This window comes from Schistocerca gregaria, chromosome 3 (assembly GCF_023897955.1).
Source record: "Schistocerca gregaria isolate iqSchGreg1 chromosome 3, iqSchGreg1.2, whole genome shotgun sequence".
In the NCBI taxonomy this organism is placed as follows: Eukaryota; Metazoa; Arthropoda; class Insecta; order Orthoptera; family Acrididae; genus Schistocerca; species Schistocerca gregaria.
The window spans coordinates 36,699,197-36,706,429 of NC_064922.1; the positions used below are offsets into that span (position 1 = coordinate 36,699,197).

The 7,233-nt window shown below is 46.2% G+C and overlaps 1 non-coding gene across 1 annotated transcript; it reads right to left on the minus strand.

Moving 5' to 3' along the window:
• Positions 1 to 4,734: 4,734 nt before the first annotated feature.
• Positions 4,735 to 4,807, minus strand: Trnaa-cgc (transfer RNA alanine (anticodon CGC)). Its single transcript has one exon. It is a non-coding gene; the product is annotated as a tRNA-Ala (tRNA).
• Between the last annotated feature and the right edge of the window lie 2,426 nt (positions 4,808 to 7,233).

The window sequence follows — 7,233 nt, forward strand, 5'->3', positions numbered from 1 at the left end:
TGGTGCGTTTTATATGTTCGTTTCTCCATGTAATGGAAAAAAAAGAAATACTCGACATTCACAGTGACTAGAGTATGTACAAAAAGGGCAATCAATACACATTTGCAGTTGACCAGCAGATCGTTCTGCAGATACAGTCTATCCTTTTGAATTTTTAAGTACTATAATCTATTTCTGTGAAGGATGCTTATCACGATATTTATTTGCTCTTTCACTTTATTCACATGAACTCTGAGAGTTTTATGTGGCTATATTATTTTGTTTCTGCAAACATAATTCGTTCCACCAAAATAGCTGGAAACCCCACAGCAGATCAGTTCCAGTCATTCCACGAGTAAGGAGGTACAAGGCTCGTCTTGTCTGTAATTCTACCATGCCTAGACGGTCAATACCGTATTCTATCGCGTCCGCATTGTTACTTTGTGCCAAGAAGGACTCTCAGCAAGGGAAGGGTTCAGGCGTCTCGGAGTGAACCAAAGCTATGTTGTTCGGGTATGGAGGAGATACACAGAGAGAGAGGAAATGTCGATGACATGCCTCGTTCAGACCGCCCAAGGACTACTACTGCAGTGGATGACCGCATCCTACGGATTATGGCTCGGAGGAACTCTGACAGCAACGCCACCATGTTGAATAATGCTTTTCGTGCAGCCACAGGACGTCTTGTTACGAATCAAACTTTGCACTACAGGCTGCATAATGCGCAACTTCACTTCCGACGTCCATGGCGAAGTCGATCTTTGCAACCACGACATTTTGCAGCTCGGTACAGGTGGGCCCAACAACACGCAGAATGGACCGCTGAGGATTGGCATCACGTTCTATCCACCGATGAGTGTCGCATATGCCTTCAACCAGACAATCGTCGGAGACGTGTTTGGAGGCAACCCGGTCAGGATGAATGCCTCAAGATACAGTGTCCAGCGAGTGCAGCAAGGTGGAGGTTCCCTTCTCTTTTGGGATGGCATTATGGAGGGCGGACGTACGCCGCTGGTGGTCATGGAAGGCGCCGTAACGGCTGTACGATACGTGAATACCACCTTCCGACCGATAGTACAACCATGTCGGCAGCATATTGGCGAGGCATTCGTCTTCATGGACGACAGTTCGCGCCCCCATCGTGCACATCCTGTGAATGACTTCCTTCAGGATAACGACATCGCTCGACTAGGGTGGCCAGCATCTTCTCCAGACATGAACGCTATAGAACATGTCTGGGATAGATTGAAAAGTGCTGCTTATGGAAGACGTGACGCACCAACCCTCTCAGGGATCTACGCCCAATCGCCGTTGAGAAGTGGGACAATCTTGACCAACAGTGCCTTGATGAACTTATGGCTAAAATGCCACGACGAATACAGGCACGAATCAATGCAATAGGACGTGCTACTGGCTATTAGAGGGAGAGGTGTGTACAGCAATGTTGACCACCACCTCCGAAGGTGTCACTGTATGGTGGTACAAGATGCAATGCCTGACTTTCATTAGCAATAAAAAGGGTGCAAAGGATATTCATGTTGATCTCAATTCCAATTTTGTGTACAGGTTCCGGAGCTCTTGGAGCCGAGGTGATGCGAAACTTTTTTGATGTATGTACATTTTTACTATGTCTGTACAGAACTGTATACACTGTTAGCGTAAATAGCTCTAGGGAGGTGCATTATAGAATCAGTAAGCGTACAATACTTCAAAACTCGTTTACTACCTCATTTTCCGCAATTTGATCTTACGTTCTTGCCTCAGTGTCAGAGGTACAACAACAGATTTTGCGCTTGGCTGTCATCCATTCGTATGTGCCGCTACATTTTTGGAGAGAAACCCGGTTGCCGCACAGTCGCGGCGTTGGCCTCCCTCTCTCTCTCTCTCTCTCTCTCTCTCTCTCTCTCTCTCTCTCTCTCTCTCTCTCTCTCTCTCTCCCCCTCTCTGGTGCCGACTCGCTGAGTGTGACACCTAGCGGCAGCACTGGGTACCTTTGGCGCGACGTCGCGAGTCACAATCCCAGAAAGCTAAGGAATTAACGCCGGGTCTTGAGACTCAGACCTGCTAGCCGCCAGTAGCGCACGCAACACCGAAGATCCCACCCTCCTCCAAACGGCGCGTGACCCCTGCGGGCCCCAATGTAGCTGCCCTGCCGCACTTATAACCGGGGACTCAATGCTTTGAGCGGTGAGCTGGCTGTCCCTCCCTTATTCCCATTGTTGTGTGCCTCGGACGTTCTACAACTCCTGGGGAAACGAACTCCGAGGTTCCCACGAATTCTCTCAGCTGAAGTGACGTAAGTTAAGACACACAACCTCTGGAATTTTTATCAGGCACAATAGTGAAAATCAAGTATAGTAATGAGAGTTTAATAAAGTGATGAGAATCGTGTTCCAGCATTTCTCCGTCATAAGGAGCGGATGGTGTTAGTTTATCAATGGATGGAGGCAACCCAGAAGGCTTGTAACATTTCAGCCGACGCCACGCCGGTCAACGATACCCAGACACTACAGGATCGCGTCTTCGACGCAACAACAAGCAAGCGTATTTCGGAGAGTGCGTGATCTCTTAAGCTGAGGATCAGAGCGATACATTGCCATTGGAGGAACGTCACGTTGAGCACCTCATATGAGAAATGTCATTAACGGATATCAGGAAGGACGGCTCCTATGGACAAGTGTGCAGATCACAGAAAGTATGCGTTTCCCGATCCACGTGTAATGGATTTTTTTTCCTTGTTTTGATGGACAGCCCCACCTCGAAATATTCGACACTTTGCGCTACAGGTTAAAAGAAGAGTGACGAATATAAGATGCCTTCAATATTTATTAACGTTGTGGGTGGTTCTCTTGATTTATGCTAATTTTTTCCAGCCTAGTTTATTAACGCTGATAGCGTGTATGCAACCACTGAAATACTTTTCCTCGTCACGACGAGCCGATTAAAACATCGTTATTTACGAGGGCTTCTCGACTATTTCGGGCTTGCAATGTACGAAGTATAACGTCTCTTATTAGACCCATACCCACATGATGATATGAAGTACGTAAGTTTTACTATCTCGGACGCTTTTTACCAGGAGCGCAAAGGGGTCATACCTGTGGAAATTATGCCTTTCCGACTTTTTGTAACGGATCGCAGAGATACTTCAGCATAAGAGGCAGCAAGTAGGTAACCTTGTTTTACTTTCCTGTCTTGCTTCTAGATGACACGATTTTATAATATTCCTTACTTCCTTATTCACTACCATCACGGTAAATCGTCTGTCCCTTCATACGTTCTGAAAACATTGTGGAGGCAGACGATATACTTTCAGTGGCTAATGGCTCACCGGTTATTGAACTGTGCATTGGGTTTTTTGACAAAGAATAAACAAAACAAAAGAACTGTACATATGTATGTAAATGAAAACTATTACGTGCTAACGAAAATGGACGGAGCGCTTAAACAGCGAAAAAAAGAACACTGCTCAGTGATAGAAAACTTCAGTTTACATTACAGGCCGTACTCTTCGGATGGACAATACTTCCACTGTCCGTATGCGCCATGCCGAAGTGAGTATATGGCAGAACTGCCCTCCCGCTCCCCGCCTCACACATCCGTCAGTACCCGCGTGATGCGCGGCGCGAGAAACTGCGCCGCTACCACAAAGCCGCGCGACCTGGCGCAGGCGCGTGTCGCGTCCCAGTCGCGTCGCGTCGCAGTTTGCGCGGTCCCATTTGAACCTGTGAAGTTGCAAAAACGCGCGCTGCGCTGCGCCTAGGCTTTAGAGTTGCCATTGAGAGACACACTCGTCGCTCAGTTCGCCGGCACAGCGCTACACTTGGGATTTCAAAGAGAACGGTAGGAAGGATTTTACCCCAGGATTTGCACTTTCACCCCTACAAAATCTAAGCGGTACAGGTCCTTAAGGGAATAGATTATGTGATCCGCAGCCGCTTCTGATTAAAAGTTTTGGTCATGATTAGTCGGGACCAGGACATTGTTAACCGTTTGTGGATGAGGGATGAAGCTCACTTCCGTCTCTCCAGTTATGTGAACAAGCAGAACTTTCGATTTTGCAGTGACGTTAATACTAGAGAACTGCATCAGCAACCACTGCACTGGGCAATAGTTACTGCGTGGTTCGTAATGTCTTCAATTAGGGATCATAAGGCCAAACGATTTTTAATTTGTAACAGTGACTTCGCAGAGATACGCAGACGTTTTAGAAAACTTATGTCTCATCGTTCACTTCATTGTGTGCAAGTTGTGGAGTAAATGTTTCCAGCAGGACGGAGCAACGTCCCATACTGCGCTAGTAAGCATGAATATTGTCAGTCGTTTGTTTCCAAATGATATGGCCTCCCGAAATGGGTACATTGCATGGCCCTCTCGTTCACTGGACGTCACATGTTTGTGACTTTTTCTTTGGGGTTATCTGAAGCGGAAAGTTTAGCAAGATAACCCACCTTGAACAACTGAAGCCCTGAAAGAGTGGACGTGACAGGAAGTGTGATGAGTCAGTACAAGGTCTGGCTGGAGGAATGCGTGCTTCTAAGCGGACGCCATAATAAGACAGTTATCTTGAAAAAGTAACTGAGGAGGAGGAGGACATTAGTGTTTAACGTCCCTTCGACAACGAGGTCATTAGAGACGGAGCGCCAGCTCGGATGAGGGAAGGATGGGGAAGGAAATCGGCCGTGCCCTTTCAAAGGAACCATCCCTACATTTGCCTGAACGATTTAGGGAAATCACGGAAAACCTAAATCAGGACGGCCGGAGACGGGATTGAACCGTCGTCCTCCCGAATGCGAGTCCAGTGTGCTAACCACTGCGCCACCTAGCTCGGTGAAAAAGTAACTGACGTTTTACTGTTACAGAAAAAAACTTTTTCGTATATTTTAAGATTATGAAATAGAAAAAGTGTCTTTATTTAACAGCTTTTCAAAAATCGCTCTTTATTATGCCTCACCCTGTAGTTGAAACTCTCTTCTTCATTTAGCTCATGAGGCCCTCAGCTTTAAAAGAATTTATTGTGTCGTAAACACAGTACTATTTCAATATGCTATACGAGCGTATTTTAGGAAAGACACACGGGAAATATGTAGTGGTAAATGCGAAAAACAAATACAGAACTAGTTCTCTCACAACTGTTATGACTACTCTTATTTTTTATTTGGGGGACTTACGAAATCTGAATATTTTCGTAGTCTCCATGAAATAGCTGTGTTAATCTTAGATAACGGTAGGTGTGATTAACGTCTCTGACTGGTGGTGTGGAACTGTCTCAAGTGAAGGACAGAAGGAATTGGGTTATTCAGATACACACAGTAGACGATTGTAACTGCACTGTTTACGTGGAAAGAACCCACACATATTACAAAAAATTGATGTACGTACGTATGTGGCACATCTCCCCCTAGACCACTGGACTGATATGGACCAAAGTTTGTGCACATACCCCTTACTGACAGGTAACAATCATAATTCAGGAGGTGCGGCATCATAAACGATGAGATGCATGAAAATCAGCCGCACCATGCCTGATGTTGAAATTTGCTTCTGTACTACTAACTCTATTCGTAACAAATTTCGCAGACATTCGCAGCGAAAGGCACATACAAAATTATATCATGATGCCACACATAATTCGGGAGATCCGACGTCATGAACACCAAGATGTGTGAAGAACTGCCGGAGTGTGCTTATTGTTTATATTTATCCTTGCTGCTCACTCTGTTAGCAACATATTTTGCTGACGGTATCGACATACGCCGCTGAATGCGCCTACATGAATGCATCGTTGTAGGACTCTTTACTGCCGAGCCACTCGTCCAGTCGAGTGAAGTCAAGTGAAGTGACACCAGGCAGCGCTTTTGGCAGCTTTCAACTATGAGGCGCAAACGATTGTAGGCCTCGCCACAGAGGCGTGCAGATACTCGAAGCAGCTGTGCCAAGCGCATCATCCCACGCCGAGCCTACTGGCACGTGTGCGTGCAAGGTTCCTCGTTGTGGAAAACTAGCAAAGTGAACACCCCGACCGACAGTGCCGGCTGTCAGCTAGTGTACAATAAAAACATTATGACAGGTGACAGACTTCCGTCATTCAACAGTCTCTGGTCAATGAATTAGTTCTTTCTTATGATCTTAATGAATTATTGTCAATGTAAACAACGAGACACCAACAGAGATAGTGATAAATGGTTCAAATGGCTCTGAGTACTATGGGACTTAACATCTGAGGTCATCAGTCCCCTAGACCTAGGGTAGTTAGGTTTAAGTAGTTCTAAGGACAGCACACACATCCATGCCCGAGGCAGGATTCGAACCTGCGACCGTAGCAGCAGCGCGGTTCCGGACTGAAGCGCCTAGAAACGATCGGCCACAACGGCCGGCGAAAGCGATAAATGAGGTTTTAGTGAAAGATACTGGCTTATTAACATGGCTTGCTTCAAATTTTCAGAAAATGTAACTGATTCGAATATTTGACTAACGTAAAGCCTACCAAAATCGGCTGTATAGTTACGTTCATAGTCTGCACATAACTTTGCGGTGCACGGCCGTTGCCCCTGATAACAAAGTGCGAGTGCACCGCCCTCGTGGATAACATTGCGCCCCCTAGAGTGTGCAGCTGGAACACTGATAGAGGCAGAACATTCCCATTCGTCTGGTGCGGTCTCAAGTGTCATTGATACCTTCTCTGATAATGATCTCTTACCTTCGCCATCAAAATGGCCTACCTCACTGGGAACGCATTTCTGGCCATATCTCCGCATGACCTTTTTTCCTCCTTTTGCTGCGGAAGCTGTGATCTCTGTATCTTGAAACAATACAAACCAAGGGAAAATCGAAATCACTATCTCTCGCCAATAAATAAACGATCTCTATAATCATACAAGACGAGCGAATTGTGTTAAGTAACTGATCGCTCATTTTGGCCGCTGTACACAACGCAAATACCGTCTCCTTGCGATGAAGAGCTTACGAATACAAGAGGTTATATTTATTATTTGCGGGTCGTCTTGCCCCTCAAAAACAGGACAGTAAGTGATCTTGAAATTCGGCGACGTTCCTGGGTGCATTACGTGCTCCCACTTCTGGCCATATGAGGGTACGACGAGAATTCTCCATATACTCGTTCCGATGCGCTCACGTGTTATGTTTTGGAGAGGCATACCGTTGGTTGGGCAAATTGATCATGGTACACTCGCAGGTCAGCGGCATTGTGACACTGCATTCGTTTCCCATGCGTATCTTTTCAGGCTGTATGCG